The 24,410-nt window shown below is 33.5% G+C and overlaps 1 protein-coding gene across 2 annotated transcripts in view; it reads right to left on the bottom strand.

Annotated features, from left to right (window-relative positions):
- E2F3 (E2F transcription factor 3) overlaps positions 1-24,410 on the bottom strand; it is an 87,681-nt gene that overhangs the window by 15,130 nt on the left and 48,141 nt on the right. The window lies entirely within an intron of this gene.

Consider the following 24,410-nt stretch of genomic DNA (forward strand, 5'->3'; position numbering starts at 1 on the left):
TCAATTAAATAAATCACATAAAGATATCCAGCACACACATTCAGCTGAGCTCTTAGTCTTCTTATAAAGGCCTATTCAATAAAATGTCTGAGAACCACCACTGTTTAATCTAAAACAATGTCTAACATCTAATATTGGAACTCTGTTGAGGAGAACACACAAGGCATTTATTAATAGCAGATATTTCATTCTAGCTTAAAATCTTACAACTGAGATTTCACCACGGGCCTTAAAATATGATTTTTAAAAATTTTGAATCAATTTAATTCAACAATCATTATGCACTTATGATGTAAGTATACTATGCTGCATGAGAGACCTCCAAATTGTTTTTTGTTTTTTTTTTTCCTTTTAAGGTAGTTTTTGTCTTCAAGCTTACAATCTAAGTCAGGTATTAAGTAACTATGGTTCAGGTGGTTTGAGAGGGAGACAATAGCATTAATTTTTAGTGGGAGCCTGAACAGGACCATGTTTGATTAACTGAATCTGTAATACAGAGTAGCAGGTTTTTTCTTGTAACCAAGATCAGCACTGTTTGCTACTTTTATTATTATTTCAAGTATCAGAAAACACAGTAGAATTTTAGCAGCATCTTTGGAAAGAGAATGAAATACCTTAACTCTTGGCTCAATCGTCTATGCATCTGTCACCATAAACCCATTTTTAACAAGTTTTCAAGGATAAGAATCTCATTTCCTGAGTCTTTTCCCACAGACAATGCTATCAAGTGCTGAAACCTGTCAATTTCATCAACAACAAAGACTAATTTATGTTTACAATGAATTTGGCAATCTTATAAGGAGACAATAATGTTAGGTAGTTGTATGGAGACATTGTCTCAATAATACTCAATATTTTTTGGAAACAATTTTCTCTTTACAAAAGCGATTGTGAAATATATAACCTTTAATATTTACAAGATTTTAGATTTTCAATAAATATTAAATATTTTATATTTACAACCAAATAACAAAAATAACAATTGTAATACTTATGCTTTTTATACCCTCTGCAAAGTTAATGTATCCTTTGTATAATAGCTTAGTATCTGGATGCTGGAATCGGTTGGAAAGAATATACAGAGATCTTCACCTTTACTATATGTCACTCTTCCTTTTACTTTCCTCAACTCCCTATCCCATCTCCCTAGAGTAGGGTGGAAACAGGGAAAAGACTCAACTGAAAGTTCCTTTTCCCCTACTAGGTTAGAAATTTTATTTTCTGATAATTGGATATCTGTGCATTACTGGATAAAATGTAAATGTTTAATTAGGAAACTCTAGTTTCTCTTTGCGTATACAACATAAAATATAAATATGGATTTTCTCATTTTTGACTTGGCATAAGGATACAATAGTACTTTTTAATGTATGAACAGGGTAGAAATATGTTAAATCCAATATAGGCATACATATTTATACAATTATCTTGCTGCACAAGAAAAATCAAATCAAACCAGAAAAAAAAAAAGAGAAACAAAATAAAATGCAAGCAAACAACAACAAAAAGAGTGAAAAATGCTATGTTGTGAACCACACTCAGCTCCCACAGTCCTCTCTTTGGGAGTAGATGGCTCTCTTCATCAACAAACCATTGGAACTGGTCTGAATCATATCATACAATAGTACTTTTAATGCTATGTTCCATTAATGATTTTCACTTACAGATTAATTTGTTTACAAAAAGTATGACTTATATTTCCTTTTTTAATTCTTAAAGCTACCATACATTTTAATTGTCATTTTATAAACAAAAACTGACACTATAATGTTTCATCAAATACAAATTCACAGTAAATGATAGCCAGGAGTAGTTGGGTTCCTGATCTACCACATTATAATAATGTCCTAGAATCAAATTCAGTTGAAATTTGCATGTTCGAGCCAACGCTGGTGAAAACCCTGTAGAATTTCAACCTCAAAGAGCTGTAGTACAGATCTAAGAAGGAATTATTAATTTAATACCTGAACAGACAAGCCTGAAAGAGAACTGAGGAATGAAGCAGGTATGGGACAAAGGGAGAAAGCAAAAACAAGTTTAACAGGTGCCAGCCATGACAGGCAAGAAGGCATTTTCCAGATGCGTGGGTGAATATATAGAGACAAAACTGTAGTAGAGAAAATTATATTGGGGGGGGGGGGGAAGAGAAGGAAAGATATTTACAGGATAGGTAGGAGAAAAAAAACTAAGCCACAATCAAACACTGGAGCAGAAAGGGGAGCAAAGGCCACTTCTTCCTTTATCTTAAGCAGGGTGGCTTTCTACTAAATTACAAACCCTAACAGTTCTGGTGATCCCAGTTAAGTGAATGAAGACTAGGAAAGTAGATAGGGCAATCTAAAGGAGGCAAAATAAGGAAAAGTCAAAAGGGTACAGATGAGATTTAATTTGAAAACCTTTATCATGAATAGGTAATATTTCTATTTTTCTTTTTTCAAATTAAGAACTTAATTATAGATGTCAAAAATGTACATTTCAATATTAAAAAAAAATCAAAAGGGGAAGATTATATATAAACTGAAAAGGAGTATGAAAGAATAACATCCACAATGTAAGTTCTCTTCTCTCTTACTCTGGGTATGTGGATTCATCCTTTGGGCTGACTTTTATAGAGTTTGGTGGGGCAGTGGATAGAGACCTGGACCTGCACTCAGGAAGACCTGAATTCAAATTCATCCTCAGACATTTACTATCTGTATGACTCTAGGCAAGTCACTTATTCTGCTTGCTTCAGTTTCCTCATCTACAATATAATTTAGAGAAGGAAATGGCAAACTATGTTAGCATTTTTGCCAAGAAAACTCCAAGGGCTCACAAGGAGTCAGAAATGACTGAAAAAAACAATTAAAATTATATATATATACATGAGAAAAAGAAGAAAAGAAAATCCTTCCAACAAACCTGGATAGTCAAAAAAACAAATACTGCATACTCCACAAGCTGTATGCCTTATCCTGCACAATGAGTCCATAACTCTCTCTTTGGCTGTAGGCCACCTGCTCTTGGAACTGGGCTGGTAATTTTGCTGCTTGAAGTATTTATGTCTTTCAATGTTGCTGTTACTGTTTAACTGTTCTTAGTTTTACTCTGTATCTGCTCACACAAGTTTTCTTTCATCATTTTATTCAGTCATGCAATAATAGTCCATTATATTAGCATACTGTAATTTGTTCGATTATGTCCACACTGAAAGATAATCCCATAGTTTCCAGTATCTCCCTTGATTATTAGTAATTTGGAGCATTAAAAAAAAAGTGATTTCATTCACTACTGTTGCTGTGGTTACTTAATAGTGAATATTGCATGATGTCCTGCAAAGCATGTCCTGTCAACTTGCTGCTTAATGTTAGGTTTACATTGAATTAGACTTGTTTTCTTACAATACTTTTTTGTACAAAGATACATCACATCTTTTGGAGATGATGAGGAATGTAGATAAATGATTATTTTGTCTCTTTAGTTTTCAAGGTGATAACTGTTAGATATTGTAGCTGATGCTTCTGTGGTTTGTCTTTATCATCATGTTTCTTTCAACTATTTCATTTTAAACTGACTTTATATGAAATAAATAAAAATGGAAAGTAACTTAAAAAAATAAAACTATGGATTTATTTTTTTGAAAAGTCTTTTCATCTTTTGACCACTTCTCAAATGGAGAATATAAATTTTACAAGAATATGTCAAAGTTCATTTTTGTCCTTTTTTATAACAAACTGCTTTAACAGTGTATCTGAAAATACTTTGTCCAATTTGTAATAAATTTATATTCTTTTGCTGCCCCATCACATATCAAGTTTTCCAACTACGAAAGAAACAACACCTTACACACTTTATTATTTGGTTTAATTCCTGTTCTTTACAAAACATTATTTCTTTTTTCTCAACAAACACCACACTTTTATGCATGAAAGAGTAGCAATTTAAAAGTATATTACATATGAAACTGAAATTTTATTATATAGTATTTTTTTTCTACTATCCATAAAGTTTAAAAATATTTGTATGCCTCTGTATATATGCACACATATATAAAATTCCAATTAAAAATAGTAGTGCCAACACTACTTTGTCTTTTTCTGAATTTTCTTTTGCTCCTTTACTTTTCTTCCACATAGTCATTAAAAGATAACAACAAAAACTAAAACTATTATTACTTTCACAACACAACACCTTCTTGATGTCCCACCAAGAAGAAAAGACCTTATAAGAAATATAGTCAAGAAATACATTAGTTAAATGTATGAATAACTCTTTCTCTCTGAAGCAACTTGGGATCCAAAGCTAAAAATTTCATAGCCTTATCACTTTGTGTCATTGATTTTAATATCCTAAAACGTATCTAGTCAGTAACAAAGACAAAAATAAAATAGTCCCTGCCCTCAAAGACCTAACTAGACTTGATTACTCCTTTCAAAATGTTTCTAGTTTCAAAGTCCTAAGAACAAATTTTTGTAATACTAATTTTAGAGCCAATCCATGAAAAATTACCTTCTTAACTAAGATATCTTATTTTTTATTGCCCTTTAATTTGTCATTTGAAGATAGCATGTTCCTAATTCTTTTATTAAAACTGGGTGTGCATTTTATCCAATTGCAAAGGGCTTCTGTTGATAGTTGCTAAACAAAACACATTGTTTTCCCTTTACAGAAAATATCTTATGAATCTTCTTTAGCTACTAAGCTTGATTCTGGGAAGTCTCAGGGTCAGACTCCTTTGGTTTCATGAAGGACTGTTTCCATCCATATGAGTATAACTCAGGTTTTGGGATGGTTTATGCTGCTGGCATTTTAAATTCTCATCAATTCAGTAACAAGGGGTAGCAGGCAGGATAGTTGGTTCTAGTGGATACAGTTCTACAAATACTCCATTGTAAAGGATCTCCACTAAAATCCAGAAGAGTGCTTTTTGAAATTTTTTTTAAGTGAACCTAGGAACTATCTGAACAACTTCCTCTTAAGTACTGAAATATTAATTTCAAAAATACAAATTATTTTTGTAGTGGTTGATATTCCGGTTGTAAAGCTTGATATCTATTACTCATGTGTTTTTCAGGAGCATCCTATAATCTTTCACAAATGCCCTGAAGGCTTATGATCATGAAGAATTGTGGTGATCTCTTCTTTTTCTAAAATATGATGGTTCTCTGGGAGCAGGTTTCTTGGGGAGGTTTTCTGGAGGCAGCCTTAGTTTCGGTTCAGATCAATAATCACTTCAAATGCAGCCACGTTTTAAAGTATTTCTTTATTGTTTCTTCCAAAATAGTCCGGTCAGCTTTCCTTGGTTCTGAGAGCTCTTGTTGCTAGTCCTTTAGCTCTTCTAGCTTCTGCCTATCTCCAACTGACCTCTCACTCTGTCAATCTTTTGAACTGACTGACACCAGCTGTTTTTATGCTCTTTTAGAGGTGTAAACTCAAAGGTTGACTCCTCCTCCAAGAGTGGGATTATGGGAGGTGTGAATTTGGATATCTCATACTGAACCCTGAAATCTCCCAAATGTGTGAACTAATGTGTGAACTCTCAAAGGTGTTGAGATTGTTTCTATCAACTCTAATGACTTAACACTTTGTAAGGATTCCCTCTAATGTGTGAGCCAATAAGCATTGTATCAATTCCATTGAGTTAACACTAGGATTCTAACAAAGAATGTTTTTCTTTTCCTTTTCTATTTCCTTCTTAGCAACAAGCTCCATTACAAAATCATAAGGTAGAAGATGTGGTGATAAAGACAGAGCATGCACCAACAATCACAGTTAATTCTGGTCATTTTTGCTCTCAAGGAACCTTAGAAAAACACTTGTTTAGTTTGTTTCCCTTCTCCAAGTCTCTTTTCCAAGATCTATTCTCAACTAGAGGGTTACTAGGGAAGTCTTCCTCTAGAATATTTTAGCCCAATTTTATAGCACAATACTTTTGTCTAAATAGTGAAAGCAACAAAATTATGTATCTTACATAGGAAGAGATATTTCTAAATTCTTTAACTGAAAAGGTGGATAGATAAGGTTAGGATGAGGGTAAACAATCAACAGCATAAGACAATACACTTTTTTAAAATACAGAAAGCTGTAGGCTATGGCATCATTTTCAAATTTGCCTGATTTTCATGATTACTTTTTCTGCCATTCTCCTACAAATTTGTTGTATAGTTAATTTCTATGAAGAAATTAATGGTTTAAATCGATATAAACTAGATGCTAAAAAGTATATAGTCTCTGTGATCCTTTTTACACATAAAACAAATAGCAATGGAGCAGCTAGGTGGCACAGTGGATAGAGCACCAGCCCTGAAGTCAAGAGAACCTGAATTCAAATCTGCCCTCAGACACTTAACACTTCCTAGCTGTGTGACCCTGGGCAAGTCATTAACCCCAATTCCCTCAGGAAAAAAAAAAAGCAGGTTGCATATATACCAAAGATAATAACTGATTTTGGCTTTTTAGAAAGTTTAAACCACTATTATAATTTAAAATAAAATTGAATTTGCATTCTTCCGTCTTCACAGGGAATTTATGAACTACTAAGGGATGTTTAATACGTTATATTCAAAATTAGAGGTAGGCAACCCACAGTGTAAGTAATATAATATATTATAACCCATTTTGTTTGGCATCCTTGAGAAATCTTGAGTACTAATTAATGGCTTTAGATTGACTGGATGCAGGGGATCTGAATGGGTCATTCATGCTATCAATTCTGTTGCTGGGAAATTTATTTTCCTGTACTGTTAACATCATCAGAAACTAAAAGGGGAAGCAATAATTATCCCTGTTAAAGGAATATTAAATTTACTTTAAAAAAAAAGGGATACAACTTGAAAATTTGGCTTTTAACTCTTAGAAATGTTGTCCTTGTTTCCTATCTCATTCAGATATGCTTGTTTCTTTTGGTATTATGTCCAGCTACTGTAGACTCAGTGTTCTACGATTACAGAAACTCAGTCTCTTTAATTCCAGTTCTCCCAACCTCTTGGGAGGAAAAATAAAAAGAAATCTCTTGAAATTTCACTCTTAGTAGGTATTAAAAAAAACAACACAACTCATTTTCCTGGTTGAGCTTATTACCTCTCATGTGAATATATTTGCATTAATTATATAGGAAAAGATTTCTGGGAGTCTGTGGATTAAGGAAGGAAAGAGAACTTATATGAAGAAAATAAGCAATGTTGGAGAAAAAAGGAAACAAGGTTTTGTTGGCCATTTGTAACTGTGAGTATCTTCTTATCCCATGCTCTACTCCCAACCATAAAAGTAGGAAGTCTTACACTTTGTTAAAAAAAAAAAAAAAAAAAAACTAAAAACGAATGGCTACCATACCATAAACATAAACAACATAAATGGCTACCATAGAAAAAGGGTAGTGAACATATTGTCAAAATTCAAGCTGACATCTTTGCCAAATCCTAAATTTAAACACTTTTTTATCCTTCAAAAAAAAAAAAAAAAAATCTTTCACTTGTTGGTAAGATCAAAGACATTCCTGCAGTTAAAGTCAAGATAAGGAAAATAACTGCAAAAATTTGATGTACTGATTATAACAGAGATGGATAAAAGATCAAGTACACCAAGAGATGCTCTTTTATTGTTTTTGGTACAATATTCTTTTTTGGATAGGAGATATGGTTTCATTTCTGTAAGGAACAAAAGGTGAGTAAAATTTACCAATACAAATCAGAATCTGCTTTGCAACTTAGTATAATCAGGTTGCCTTTGTGAACACCAAAAGCTTCAAAGGGATATATCAATGGCAAGACTTGAATACAGATCTTAGATTTGAAGACAGCAACTTATTCACATTATCTAAAATGTGTTTTGATTTCATTTTCCATGAATATTGCCATTTTATTGAAGATGGTGATTGAAGTACATTTATTTGAGAACAAAGAAAAAACAACAATTCCAAATCCCTTCAGTTTTTATGTGCATTCATTCTGTATTCATTTTGATCATGGTTTTCCTGTAGGATGCTGAGTTTATTAGATATTCTTTGTAGCAGGTGTCATTTTCCTTGGGACTTTCAGGATGGCATTTAGAAAAAAGATAGCTTATCTGTGAAAGTCAAGTATAAGGTGTTGATCATCAACTGCGATCCCTTTCTCACTTTTTTTCTTTTCCTGTCAAGAACCTCCAACACCACCTCCAAGGTAGCCACCAAGAGTTTGGGGCAGACAGTATACTCAACCAACTCCTTGGGAAGGATGATTTGGCTGAGTTCCACAACAGTCAGATGCCAGTTTTACATCTGGTGTTTATCTCCTCAATGATGTCAACAGAGGCTGGATCCACTTCATTACGATGTGGTGTGTTCAATGCTGACAGTGTTTCTGAGTAGAAACATTTTAATCATTCACAAAAACAGAGCTTGTGAGGGCTTGAAATGCTCTTTATTTTTTCTAGAGGTTGCTTGCATTGGTGGATGTGAGTGACCATTGAAAAGCTTACGTACCTAAGTTTGTTTTAGGGTTTTTCTTGCCCCAGAGAATGAACAATTCTTAAGCAGAGCTATAGAGGAGGGAAAGGAGAGCAACGGCCAACAAATGCCAAGATTTCCAGGGTGTTTTTTTCATGAAGACAGGACCCATGACATTTTTAAATCGTTCTGAAAAGTAGGAAGTAACTTGTGAACCTCTACACAAAATCCTAAACCCAATGAATGAATCTTTACCTATAATGACAATTCAAAAGAGATTACATTATTCTTAGAGAACTAAGGCAGGTATTGCTTTTTGGGGACTGTCTCAGAATCCCCTTAACCTGGCAAATCAGAGGTACTTAAAAAATGTTTTTCACTTTGTCTTCATTTATTATTTGTCCCTACTTCAACAAGAATGAAATAGAAATATCAGAAGTTTTATTTTGTTTGGGAGAGAGTGGGGTAAGGGAAGGAAAGATAATAAAGGTTGGTGGTTCTTGATGTAGTAACTTTTCTATTTTAGTGGAAGACCTTTCTAATCAATGGCCAAATTTATTAAAGGTGTAACTAAGTGCTAAGCACAAAGGATTCAAGTAAGAAAGAGAAAGTTATCCCTGCGATTAAAGATCTTACAATTTAATGGAGGAAGATAAAAGAAAGCTGAAAAAGTCAGGGAGGAGAGAGAGAAAAGCAGGTATGACAGATGGTAGAGAGTAGGGGTAAGGTATGGGAGAGTCTAGGTGAAGGAGTACAGTTAATGGGGAAAAGCAAGTCTTCTTTCTTTTTTAAACTTTTTATTTTCAAAATATATACATAGATAATTTTCAACATTCACTCTTGTAAAACCTTGTGTTCCAAATTTCCCCCCACCCCTCTCCTAGACAGCAAGTAATCCAATACATGTTAAACATGCACAATTCTTCTATACATTTTCCCATAATCATCATGTTGCACAAGAAAATCAGATTAAAAAGGGAAAAAAATGATAAAGAAAACAAACAAACAAAAAAAAAATGAAAGCACTATGCTATGATCCCCACTTAGTCCCCACAGACCTCTCTCTGGGTACAGATGGTAAGTCTTTTTTAGAGGCTTTTACTCCAACACTTCAATCAGAGGGCCAAGGGTCCTGAAAGGGGAAGCACCAAAAACTATTTCCTTTAAATTTTTGTTTCTCCTTAATATTACCTCTTCATGATGGCACTTTCTGAATCACTGATTTCCCACAATTATCTTAATTATTAAACTTAAGCTTTTTCTTCTCTCTTTCCTGTCTCCTTTTGCCATATTTTGCTTCATTATCTCAGGGAGTATTCTCTCAAGCGAGCAAAGTTCTCATTTCACAGTGTACTTAGCCACTGCTTTTGGGATCAGATTTAGAGTCTGAAGGAGGACTTTGAAAGGTCATCTAAACTAACCCTGTCATTTTTCAAAAAAGACATTGAAGGCTTTGTAATAGTTTGTCACTTCTTAAGAAACTTGATCGATAAAATGACAAACCAAGTAAGCATGCAATCAACTCCTGGGGCTTGTTATTCTATTTAGTATTTTTATTTTATTTTTAGCAGTCAGTAGTTTGAGGCACATCAGGACATTTAACTCTTCATGATATACTTTATACTGTTAAAGACCAATGAGTCATTCTCATTGAATCAACCAATCAACCAATATTTATTAAGCCTGAATAAGTGCCAGACAAACTGCTAACCCTGAGGATATAAAAAGGAGCTTGAACCAAGAGCATATTTTTATTGAGCAGAGTAGCAGACCACCTGACCACTTGCTCTTCTTGATTAGGCTGTGGAAAAGAGAATATGACTGTAAAAAATCTTGGATAGGATAAGACATATAACTGGATTATCCTTCAGACAGAACAAGGGAGAAATCTATTCAGAATCCTATTCTCAACACACAATTCTGGTTATTAAGTAGGAACAATGGGAACGTGGGGGAAAAGGGGAAGAGTGATCAGCCAATTCTTGAATTTGTGATAGAGAAAAATAAAGTCATAAATGGCCCACTTGACATTTGAGCTAGATTTTGGAAGACAGCTGATTTCAAGATATTCATAGAAAAGCTAACTAGAATACAATCAACTAAAATTCTATGGTACAAATTAAATTTAAAAGGAATGAGGAAGCTTAAGAATAAAATTCTGTAAAAGTAAATGGAAACAATTCTAATAGGAAAGAAAAAAGGAAGTTGTCTAAAGCGATGGGGGTATAAAGAGAACTTGAAAGCTGTGTCCAGAAGATGAAAGGGCAGGAAACAGTAATATAAAAGCATGACATAATCCTATAAGTTCAGTGTCAGAAGTGCTAAAGTTTAGAATGACCTGGGAGAACTAAGGGTAATAAAAGAATTTTTCTTATCACCATATTGGAAAAAATAAAAGATTTTTCTAATTACTATAGCACTATAAAGGGGAGAATTGAAGAATGGAGACCGATGTTTGAGTGTATAATAATTTGAAAAGTAACAAGACAGAAAAAAAGTTGCTGGACCACTATTTAGTTTCTAATTTTTCCACCAAGCAGAATGACCTTGGAATTGAAAAGAAGAGAACAAATAATGGCCAATAAGGAATTCATACCAAAGACAGGGAAATAGTAAATGAGCAGCTAGGTACTCTTGATGAGTTTGCCCAGATAAACCATTTCCTAGGGTATTTAAAGGAATTGGCAGATGTAATGGATGGAACTATTATAGGAAACAAGCTATCAAACAGATACCAGTAACTACTGGCCTATAGGCTTTCCCCCCCCCCCCATCTTTATAAAATCCTTGAGAATGATTACAAATATGCTGACATGATAAACGAAAATAGGAGCAAGAATCAGGTAGCTTTCACAGACAATAATCCACAGCAGACTTCATTATTATTTTCAAATAGCTGTTGAAGACAGCAAAGAATTCAAGATTTCCAGTTTATGTTGTTATCCATTCAGTCATGTCTCTGTGACTCCATTTAGCAAAGATACTAGAATGGTTTGCCATTAACTTTTTCAGCTTATTTTACAGATGAGGAAATTGAGGCAAACAGGGTTAAGTGTTTTCCCCGGGTCATAACTAGGAAATGTCTAAGGCCAGACCTCAACTCAAGTAGATGAGTCTTCCAGATTTCAAGCCTAATGCTTTATCCATTACACAACTTAGCTGCCCCACAGTTTATTTATTGAATACCAAAAAGTATTTGATTCAGTAGAGCAAAATATTGCTTAAACATGGCTCCTTAAACTTCTCATCTATAAGTTAAAATCCCATGAGATTCACTGTCTAATGCAACAACAGGAATGACTTTTTAAAATCTGCTAACTCTAAGTAATAAATGTATGATAAAACAGAAAGACCTACCCTTTTCAAAGATATTTGCAAATATCATGGAGTATTTCCAGCAGAGTCCTAAAAGAACTAATATTCTTTGTAGATGACAACACCCACAAGCTTCTTCTTTTTGCAGATTACGATGTACTTATTGTACCAATCCCCTAAAAACTAAAGTCAAAAATAAGATTCTTAATCACTCACAATCTATATAAGGAATAATGGGATGGATAAGAATTCTTGTTCTCTAGACTACCATTTGTACTTGAATGGAAAGAGCCTTCTTGATAAAGTCTTCTCCAAACTCCCCCTTAATTAAATTCCTCTTGTATGTAGTATATAGAGATACTCATATGTACAAATTGTCTCAGAATGTCTGGCACATACAAGCCTTATGAATGATTTTTGAAAGACAGTACCAATGTAGTTTACCTGGTCAAAGCATGACAAATTCTCTCATGTTAGTTTTGTGGAAAATATAGACCAAATATGAGGTTAGCTATAGTGGATCTGGAACCTGGTGAATGGTTGGGCCAAACGTAGTTATTTCAACACTAACCAGTCAGTTGGTATTCAGTGGAATATCTTTTGTATTTGTGCTTGGATCTAGGTTTAACATTTTTATTGGTAACTGAAAAAAATGTAGACAGCACATCCATCAAATTTGTAGGTAATACAAATCTGGGAGGGTTAAGAAATGTATCAGATGACAAAAGTCAAGATTCAAAATGACTTGTGACTAAGATACTAGGCTGAACCTAGAAAGGTGACATTTAACAGATAAATGTAAAGTCAAGTGGAAAAGAGACAGACCATAACTAATCAATATCTCTGTCACCAAATCTAGACAATAGAGAGATAAAACTATTCTTTATGAAGTCTTATAAAATTTAGACCCATCTTCCTTCAAAATGCTTCTCTTCCTGTGCTTTTTTAAAAGAAATCTCATTGGAATTCAGGTAAGCTCCTAAAACTGAAATGCCCTCTCTTGGGATTAGTTTATCTGCATATTAATAGGGAATTAAAAACAACAGCAACATATTTTTAGCTGATGAGTCCTATTATTAGTATTATTATAATTTAGCACAGGAACACATTAGAGACTTCAAAACTAGCAAATATTACCTTTACAGAAAAGCTTTACATGGAGAAGAAAAAGCTCTATGATCTTATCAAATCCAAAACCATGCAGGGAATTATAAATATTTTTCTAAATCTATTAAGTAGGGAATACTTCAGTTGCTTTTGTTCTCTCATGGACTCACTGCACTGCCTCCACTAATGTTCTCTATATTTTCTCTTTTCATTCTCCTCTGCACTTTTCTGTATATGTGCATCCCCTAAAAAGAAGGATAAAGATGCAAATCAACTACCTGGACTATATCCTAGTTTTTATACAATTAATCATTTCTTGTCTTCCTCATTTGATGAGTCCAATAAAATTAAATGATTTCTAAAGTCCTTTCCAAATCTAAATTATCAATCACTTCTATTAAGATAGTTTTTTTTTTTTTTAAAGCCTCCAAATTACCTTCTTTGTTCCTTCTCTCCCACTACTCTTGGACCAGATGCTGTTTGCTAAAAATGGTATATGGAAGGGAAACCAGAAAGACCAAAGGTCACTATTTTTTTTTTTAAATCAGACTGCAATGGATAGATGGAAGTGATAGAATACAAATGCAGAAAAAGAGAAAACAATCTCAACACTGATTCATTCCCTGAAAAAAAAAAAAAAAGATTAAATTCCTGAACAACCTTTTTTTTTCACCTAGGTGGTATGGTTAATAGGGAGTAAGGCCTAGAGACAGGAAGAACTAAATTTATATCCAGTTTTAGATGGCTAGTGATATTACTCCGATTAAGTTCCTTAATTGTCTCCTTAACTCAGTCTCCTTAACTAGAAAACAGAGGTCATAAAATCACACACAGCTAGAAATCAAGTAAGATCATATTGACAAAGCCCTTCGCACAATGCCTGGTACACAGAAGATGTTTAAAAAAATTCATGTTTATTACTCCCAATTCCACATAAATACAATATTGTTTTTCAGTTATGCCCAATTCACAAAGAATTGGACATGGACTTGATCATGGAGTTTTCTTGGCAAAGGTACTGGAGTCATCTGCCATTTCTTTCTCCAGCATGTCCCCATTTTACAGATTAAAAAACTGAGATAAACAGGTTAAATGACTTGCCCAGGATCACACAGCTAGTTGGTTAAATGAGGCTAGATGTGATTAGAAATGTATGACTTTTGAATTTATTAGCTAATGTTTAGATACTATTTTAAAATGGTCTCACATGTTCAGATGATTTTTTATGTCATATAATCATAGAATCATATCACAGAGTTATATGGAACCTCAGAAACCATCAAGTTCAGGACCTATAAATGAAAATACTACATCCAGAGAAAAAAGTTGATAAATAGAAATATATATAGAATGATTTTACATACATATACATATTTGTTTTTAATGTAACCATGTCTAGTGTGAGAGAAAGAAAAAAAAAAGAAAATTACACAATAATTTATTTTACATTTAAGAGGACAGCAAGTTGTTTATAGCTTTGCAGTTTCATATGCAATGTTTTTTTTTATTACACAGTTAGGGAAATGCTTGTTTTATTCCATAAATTAAAAACAAAATAAACTTTTTTTAGAAATGTAGAACCTAAACAAAAATTTCTATAATATTCCTACCAAGTGAACATGCAATTGGAAAAATTGTGGAGGCAGTTTATTCTACTTTTGGAATATTCTAAATGTTAGAAAACTTTTTCCTTACATCAAACTTAAATGATCATCTCTACAAGTGCAGGTATTGCTCCTAGTTCTAGTCTCTGGAGTAAACCTGGGCAATGTTGATCCCTCTTTCACATTATAGCCTTTCTGAAGACAACTGTCATCAGCACAGCTAATCTTCCACAGAAAGAATAAGTAAGTCTTCCACAGGATGCCCTTGAAATGCTTGATGACAACTATCATGTGCCATCCCCCTTTCCTCCCAGTCTCCTCTGTCAGGAGAATCATCTTCAGTTCTTTCAAGGATCTTGAAAAGAGCATCTTCTCCTGTCCTATAAACATCCTCCTCATACTCTTTTCAGTGTTCTTACAAGTGACAGAACTAAACTAAGAAACCAGGTCATACCCAGGATGTTGCATGACCAGGCCAGAAGAACATTGCAACTGTGACCTTCCTCACTCACTGCCTCTTTTAATTTAATTTAGGACAGTAAAAGGATATCCAAGCATCAACTATGTAAACATATGACATTTGATTCTCAGATGGATACAATATTTGTAAGTGATCTCTTAGGTGAAAATTCTGACCAACCATGTCCAACCAAATTATGATATTTAAAAACCCACTAGGGACCCACAACCAAGTCAGATCTAAGGAATGAGAGTGGGACCAGTCTTAACTCAACTATTATTATTATTACTCTGAGCTTTTCAATCAGATTCCTAAGAGCTTGGTCCCAGAATTGCCAGGAGTTTTTAAGAGGTATGAAAGTATCTCTTTTAGCCTCCACCCTATTACCACACCATTTACAACCAAATAGCACCCATGTCAAAACATCCAAGGATGTACACCCTTGCCTCAGGATCATTGGAAAAGAATGCTTACTTTATTTTCTGTAAACTGTCTTGGGGGAGAAAAGGCAGTTAAAAATCTTTGATTTAGTAAATGTTTTATACTTCAACACCAATTCTACATTCTCTTTTAAGTGAATAAGAAAATGTTTACTAGGGGGCACCTATGTGTAGTGTGACGGTCACTTTCAAAACACAGAATTTTTCTGTAAGAGACCAACAACTGTTTCTGGGAAAAAAGCATTGTTTTTTATCAAAACCTTCAGGATAGACTTGAGGTTTTCCTAGGACCTCTTACAAAGAAAAGAGAAGACTGGGCAGGTCCAATATTCTAGATGAGAGTTTAAATTAATCTGTCAGATACATTGAACCAGAAACGAGTGGGAAAGTCCATTACTGCTTGAATCGCCAAGGCATACTGAATCATTAACATTTTATCATTATGAAGCCAATCAAAATACCAAAAATTAATTAAGACTCCTAGGGAGGGAAAAAGCAACTACAGTATACCACATTCTTCAAATGACTTAAAAGCACACTTAAAAAAAAAGAGGCTGGGAGTTTTAATTATGTTGTTATTTGCTATAGTAAATTATACAGTCATCCTGACACATCTTGTGTTTTTCCTATGGGTATCTTACATTTTGACATTGTCCATCCTTACTCCAGCTACACAGGCACATTGGGGGAGGCATTTGTAGTCTACTCCTTAAATTCAGATTTACATGACAACAGAGGCACATCCTTTAGAGCTCTACTTCACTATTAAATTTGGGGAAATTTCAACCTTTCTGAGAATTCTAGTTTTAGAAGCTTGGGGTTATATGTATCTATAAAGGCTAACCGACTGAAGATGATCCAAGAGCCTTGCCTTCCCTCTGTTCTGATTTCAAATTCTTGTTACAGGTAGAAAGGAAAGAGATGAGAAGAAAACAATGATGTCCTTGTGGTGGCAAGACAAGTTTTCAATGGTGCAACACTTCCTAGCATTTTCCAAAAACCAGTTTTGCTGGTTCTTTATTATAGGACACTGATTTAACCTGCAGAAATTCTGAACAAAGATCTGCTACTAGTGAGGTAGTTCCATGACTTCTGGAAGTATAAGGAATAACTCTCTAGAGTTACAAATATCAAAGTGATTTTCTTTCTACTTTTTAAAACCTATTTATGACTTGTCCACATTAGGAGAAGAGGGAGCAACGAACAAACTGAAATCATTCACTACCAATCATGGCTTCCAAGGAGGGATCTCCTATATATATAAGTAGGTTCTACTTACTTCAGAGCTGGATCATAGGAACTACCAAGTCCAACTCTTTCATTTTACAAATGAGAAAACAAAGGCACAGGGAAATTAAATGATTTGTGCAAGATCATACAGCCATCAAGTATGACATGCAGTAGGAATGCAAATTTTCTTGATGTCAGCAGCGACTTAAACCTTACACCATGAGACCTCAGCTCAGAAAGACTCTCCTTGAACTTAAATCCAAATAGGAAATGTTTATCGTGATGTAAGTTTCAGGAGAAAGATATGAGGAGAACCATCAATCTTTAGAAGAATGCATTAGAATTTGAAAATGAGTGAACAATTTGTGGTATATCCAATATTATTGCACTGCAGAAGTGAGACAGATCTAGGAGAACATGGGAAGACTTAAATGAACTGATGCAAAATGAAGCAAATGGAGCCAAGGGAATAATCCCTATAACAATGTAAATACTGACAAATTTCTAAGATGATAAAGCTCCTGTCAAAATAGATGTCAGCACTATACTGTCAAGTTAAAAGCAATTATCTTTTGGTTCCCTTAAGGACCAGTAAAATGTAAAAGCGAAAAGGGATCTACTAAGAATCCTAATCAGGATGTTAAGTTACAGGATCACAGATTTAAAGGTGAAAGAGATAGTCATCTAATTCAACATTTTAATTTTAATTTAATTTTTAATTTTAAAGACGAGGAATCAGGATCAGAATAGTTTGCTCAAGGTCACACAGGAAGTGAATAGCACAGGTCTTCTGCATCTGAATCTGCTGCTCTATCAGAAGTTTGTACATAAATGTTTTGGGAATCAATTTGTTGGGGGAGAAAAATTTTGTTTTGAAAGTTAGCTATTCTATCAAAACAATATAGAGATAAAATCATTAAAACAAATTTTAATAAAGGCAAAATCCAGGAGATAATAAAGTCAACAAACTAACTTCATCTATTAGGGAACAGATCAGCCTTAGAGAAAAAAAAAGGCTATGAGTCATATAAACTGGGAAGTACCCCAGGAATTCTTTCGAAGTCCAAATTGGCTCTGACCAATGATCTTTTCTTTTACAAGGGGAAGGCAGCCACTTTTTAATTTATAAAATGTTTCCTTCACACTGCTAACTAAAATAAAAATTACATTGGTATATAAAGGGATAAAGAATGAGGAACTTTGAACTCTATTTAAAGTATGTATATGTCAAATGGTAATTAAAGATCAAAGTTGATGACTTTCAGAAGGTCAAAATATACTAGATAGGATTGCAAAATCTACTTTGCATGTAGGGAACTTTATGGGGAAAGTGTGTCCCAAAGCAGATAAAACTTCCTATTTTCAGCTAATCTTATAGAACAGTCCAGGTATAATATATTAAAATGTATGCATATGTATATACTATATATTTTATGTTCTAGGTGTGTGTATATATATATTTATCTTAATATATGTACCTAATAGTATACTTTATGTAATGTACACATACACACTTAACTCTACCTAGAAAACCCCACTAAGTTCCTTATATGCAAAACAGATTTTGTAACCCTAATACAATACAATAATTGTCATATTTTCTCAGATATACACACACAATGTGTCTCAATCATAACTGGGGATGGGGTGATTGTTGGTGTATCATACTTTAAAAAAAAAAAAAACTTCTTTAATAACTAGGGCTATCAGAGAGAGGACTGTGGGAACCGAATGTGGATCACAACATAGCATTTTCACTTTTTGTTGTTGTTTGCTTGCATTTTGCTTTCTATCTTATTTTTTCCCCTTTTGATCTTTCTTGTGTAGCACGATAATTGTAGAAATATGTATAGAAGAATTGTATATGTCCAATATATATTGGATTACTTGCCATCTAGGGGAGGAGGTGGGTGGGGGGATTGGAGGTTTTACAAGGGTCCAGTGTTGAAAAATTATCCATGCATATGTTTTGAAAATAAAAACCTTTAATAAAATAAAAAAATGAAAAAAAAAACTAGGATTATTAAACATTGAATAATCTTAAAGTAATTTAATATGTCATTTCTGTCCATAGATTTTTCATATCAAGGCAGCAACTAAGTATATAATTATATATCTGAGTAACTCACAAGTTGTCCTTCCATCTATAATGAGTGAAAATAGCAAATCATGATGACTACAGTCATGGTGACATGATCACTATAAGTGAGTATTCCTATCTCACACCTGAGTACAAAGTCATAACAAGTTCCTATTTTTAGGGAGTATAATATAATAATAAATGCACTAGATGGATCAGGAGACCAGAAATCACTCCTGTTTGCTAAACTGTAAAATGAGGGGAATTATAGTAGATAAGGAAAGGTATGATGGAGAGAGGCCCCCAACTGGAGTTCACATCTCAGCCAGGTAACAAGTAAGCTGCTTCTTCCTCTCATCTAATACTTAATTTATCCTTTCTAGAGCTGACTTGTACATAGTTATTGGCAAGGTATTTTTCTCAATAAAACTCTGACCTCCACAAGAACAAGGATTGCCTTTTGTGTTTCATTGTACGCTCTGAGCTCAGCACCTGCTAACTGACTGATTATAAAGTCGGGAATGATCACTAAGATCTAGTTCAGCATTCCCTTATGCTCCTAATTACTAAGAGTTTTCCTATTTCAGGGATTAGAAAGTCATAGAAACAGTTAAAGCCTCACAGTAGATCACGACTGGGGAAGGTCCCTTGGCCTAGATTCAGGGAGAAAGAAGTCCTGGTTGTAGAGTGAAGCTGAATAGAATACCGTCTCATTATTACACTAGCCAATGACAGACACTTCACACCATTTCTGGTGGAAAAAGTATTGTACTGGAAGAAGAGTAAAGTGGGGTAAAATTATGTCATATGAAGAGGCACGGAAGACCTGTTATAAAGGCAAAGAAGTGAGGAGGGTGGGCATTATTTGAACAATTCACACTACTACTAATGTAACAATGTCTTCCAAGTCGTTCTTTTTTTCATTCCAAAGTAATGAGATGGAAAATTTGAAATAATGATCATAGTATTATTTTAAAGAATATTATTGATAAGATATACTTAAGCTAAATTTTTTTAAATACCTTTCACACTTGTTTATCTTTACAATATTTCTGTCACTGTGTACAATGTTCTGGTTCTGCTCATCTCACTTTGTATCAGGTAATTTAAGTCTTCCCAGGTTTTTTAAAAAGCATCCTATTCATCATTTCTTCTAGCTCTCTTACAATTTTAGAGATAAAGAGTTGCTCATGGAAATTAAATTACTTGTCCATGGTCATACAACTCATTAGTGATTGTTCCATAACCAGACTGGAGGACTCTAGACTTCTAGTCTAAGCTTCTCCCCCCCCCCCCCCCCGAAACTGGAAGGAATCTTTGTGGATATCTAGTGTAATATTCATGCTATGGGTGAGAAACTGAAGTCTGATCATAGAAATACTAAATTAAAAATTCAGAATCTGGACCCAGGTCCATTCATACCAAATTCTGCATACTTTCTATTGCACCTCTCTGCCAAGATTTGAAACTTTCATTCAGGATTTTAATCTATTTTGAATTTGTGCCTATAAAAATTAATAAATCTAGACCTGCAAAGATTTTTGGAAATCATCAAATTGAATCCTTTCATTTTTACAATTAAGATCAAATTTGAACTGAGGTGGTCTGATTACATTTGATTCTTTCTCATGCTGCCTTCTTGAGGGAAGAGTTTTATTTTTGTCTCTTGATTCTTCAACATTTTATGCAGTACCTGGTAGAAGTAGGCACTTCATAAATGTTTGTAAAATGAATGGTTCAAAAAATATCTTTGGGTTCAAGATCAAGTCTTGAGTTATTAACTAATAAAACATCTTGCTTAGTATAAGTATTTTCTTGAAATGAGTCTGAAGACTACTCAATTTTGTGTTGTCTTATATTTTAATTAAAAAGTTCTTGCTCTCTTTATGGTCAGTATGCAAATCAAGGTCAACAGCCACATTAATACTGGAAGCAAGTTGCTTCCCTATCTTTTTTTAAATTCACCCTTACCCCAGAAATTGTGTCCAAGAAACATCCCTTAAAATTTTTAATTATACCAGATTAAATTAGTCACTTTCCTAATCCTTTATCACACATTCAGTAGTTTCAAGATACAAGGTATGTAGTCATGTTGGAGATCTCAGATTTTTGGCAAAAGTATATTCAATGGCAGATGAAATTGTTGTGAATTTCAGTTAACTGAAATTAAAATTCCCCTTGTTTTAAGAATGCTGTATCAAATCAAATGAACTATATTCATCGAGTGCTTACCAGAAGCAAAACCCCTGCATGATCTCAGGTCCTCATCTACCAAAAACCATCGACAGCTGGCAGCTTCTTTCCAAATACACTACCATATTTTCTTTAAGAAAGCACAATAAACAGGCCAAGAGGTAGAGAAGCAATTTATATCTGTCATAATGTTTTTTTTTAATTACTCTAAAAATTTTTAATTTGTTTTTCTTAGCACCCACAATAATCGTAAACTCTGTTTTAAGGAGCAAAAAACACCTTAGTTAAGATAACTGGTAAAATAACATGTCACATGAGAAGCCCTTCCCAAGAATATATAGCACAAGATAAATTTTTCCTTTAGATGAAGGAACAGCTAATTGAGAAAAATTCAGGGGTTAGAAGAATGGATTCAATGATGTAATCGATGTTTTCAAAGAAGGCAATCAATACTAATGGTGGAATATGCTTCTTTCAGGCCCTGATCTCTTTGCTATCAGGGAGTGAGGGCAGATATCTGTTTTCTTAGAAATTCCTTTCCCTCTGTATAACCACTTCTCCCAATTCCTAAAGTTTGGGTATTGCTGAGTTATAGAATAAAGTTTGGGAATCAGAAATTCTAATTCTAGCTGCACAACTGGTCACAATTTTCTGACCTCTGAAAAAATTCTAGTGTTGACAGAACCTGCAAAAAAAAATCGAATAAAACAATTTTCCTACTTAAGGCAACTTAAATAGATATCAGGAAGTCTGTTTTACTAGGATAAACAGGGAGAAGAGCCCAACACTACTGATTGGAGAATGCAATTTAAAATTAAAAATGCAAATTGACTAATGACAGAAAAGGAAAATGATAAATGTTGGAGGGAATGTGAGAAAATTGGAACACTAATACGTTGTTGGTGGTGGTATGAACTGACTCAACTATTATGGATAACAATTTAGGTCTATGCTCAAAAGAGCTATAAAACTACTGTATACCTTCTGATCTAAAAATACCACTAATCTATATCCCAATGAGGAGATCATAAAAAAGGAAAAAGGAATCACATACACAAAAATATTTAGAACACTCTTTTTGTGATGGCAAAGAACTGAAAACTGAGATGCCCATCAATTGGGGAATGGTTGAAGAAGTTGTGGTATATGAATGTAATGGAATATTATTATGTTAATAAGAAATGAGGAGCAGGTAGGTTTATGTAGGTTTTAGAAAAATCTGGAAAAACTTACATGAACTGATAAAATGAACAGAACCAAGAGAACATTGCATACAGTAACATAAACACTTTGTGATGCTCAATTATAAAAGACTTAGCTCTTCCCAACAATGCAATAATCCAAGACAATTCTGGAAGACTCATGATGGAAAATGCTGACCACATCCAGACAAAGAACTATGGAATCTGATCGAAGCATACTTCTTTCACTTTGTTTTTGTTTTTTTCTTTCTTGTGGTTTTCTTTTTCTTTTCTTTCTTTCTTTTTGTTGAGGCAATTGGGGTTAAGTGACTTGCCCAGGGTCACACAGCTAGGAAGTGTTAAGTCTGAGACCGAATTTGAACTTAGGTCCTCATGAATTCAGGGCTGGTGCTCTATCCACTGCGCCACCTAGCTGCCCTGTGGTTTTTCTTTTGTTTTAATTCTTCTTTCACAACATTAGTAATCTGGAAATATATTTAACATGATTGTACATGCATAACCTATATCATATTTCTTGCTATCTTGGAAAGGAAGAAAAATTTGGAACTTAAAATCTTATAATAAAGAAAATTGTACTTGGGAGAAAATACTATTGAGTGAAAACAAAAGAGGAAAAAAAAGAATAGCTTTCCTCTGTGTGTGTTGTCAGATTTTTAAAAAATCCTTAATAGTCCATTTTATCTCTAAATTTTAAATTACATGAGCCTTTCTAATTAAAAATATGTACTAACCTTTAATATTCATTATAGGTTGAAAAATTGATCTTGATCTTATCACCCCAGAAAAACAAAGTATTAATAAAGTATCTTTTTTAAATCTAAAAAATTTAGAAAATATTTTTTAATTAATATTTATTTTTATGGGCACATTCATTCCTAAATATATTCCTTTTTCTTTTCCTCCTCATAAAGCCTTCCTTTGCAACAAAAACATTAAAAGTGAAAAAACAGTCTGCAAAAGCAACCCACACATCAACTAGGCCTGACAATACATGAAATATATCAAACTCATGGTTGGAACCACCTCTGCAATCAAAGAAGAGAAGTACATTTTCTTCATTCTTTCTTGGGATCAAGCTTGGTCATAAGTATACATTTTCATGTTATTATTTTTTTTGCTTATATTGTTGTAGTTATAGTGTAGATTATTTTTCTGATTCTTACTTTACTCTGAATCAGCTCATTCATATAAATCTTCCTATGTAGTTCTGATTTCTTCATATTCATAATTTCTATTACACGTCTTATAATGCAATTTGTTTAGCTTTCCCCCATTGATGGGTATCTATTTTGTTACTAGTTCTTTACTGCCACAAAAAAAAGAAAAAGTGTGAATATTTTGGTATTGACAAGAACTCTGTCTTTGACTTCTTTTTTATAAGTGGCATCTCTGGGTCCCAAAGGGTAAAAACACTTTTATTCATTTTTTAAAAAAGCATAATTTCAGAATTCTTTTCAGAATGGTTAGATTTATTCATAGCTTGAACAACAGAGTATTGTTGATTAGTGTATTACTCTTTAACACCTGCCTATTTCTATTTTTTATCATCTTTGCCAGTTACTTTAATTTGTATTTACCTTATTATTACTGATGTAGAGCAATGGAATGTACTTAAAGAGAAAAGGAAAGACAGAGCCTTGGTTAATCAATCAACTTTAAAATAATCAAAAGTTAATTCTATTTCAGTTTGCCCTTTCCTACAAGAAGGTTAAGACTAAATTTAACAGGAAGGACATAAGACCTCATTATATCTTCTGTATCAAGGCTGCTTTATTAAGTGTTTACATGTACATGGCCTATGCTGAATGCTCTGTAGGTAGCATTTATAATTTTTTTACAGTTTTACACTTTAGAAACAGTCTTATCTGACCTTCACAACAATCTCAGAGAGGTAGGTACTATTATTATCATGCCCACTTTGTAAATGAGAAAATCTAGCCAGATAGAGGTTAAATGAGTTGTCTCTAAAACTCATTTAATATTTAAAGCTGGATTCATACTCACCTAGGGTAGAGAGCTTTGTCCAACATGAATAAACGAGGAATATATGAAAACCTCAAGACTGAAAATAAGGGCTGAATATGAATATATGAAATTATTCATATATTATATGAATATCATTATGGATATGCTTGTGTAGAGGTCTTTAAGTTTTGTATGCCTGGGGAGAACAATGAAAGGTTTAAGTTACAATTAAAAAAAAAAAAAAACCAAGCAGGGTAGAAGAATTCATTCTATCTTCTTTGAGATTATTCAAGAATATAGGTCAGTAGCACTGCAACATTATTTTTAAAATGTCCAAACTTTATCAAATTAAATAAGCAAAGAAATGTATGATTGTTTCACACTTCTACCAGACACTCATTTGCTCATCA

The sequence above is a fragment of the Sarcophilus harrisii genome, chromosome 1 (assembly GCF_902635505.1).
Source record: "Sarcophilus harrisii chromosome 1, mSarHar1.11, whole genome shotgun sequence".
Classification (NCBI taxonomy): Eukaryota; Metazoa; Chordata; class Mammalia; order Dasyuromorphia; family Dasyuridae; genus Sarcophilus; species Sarcophilus harrisii.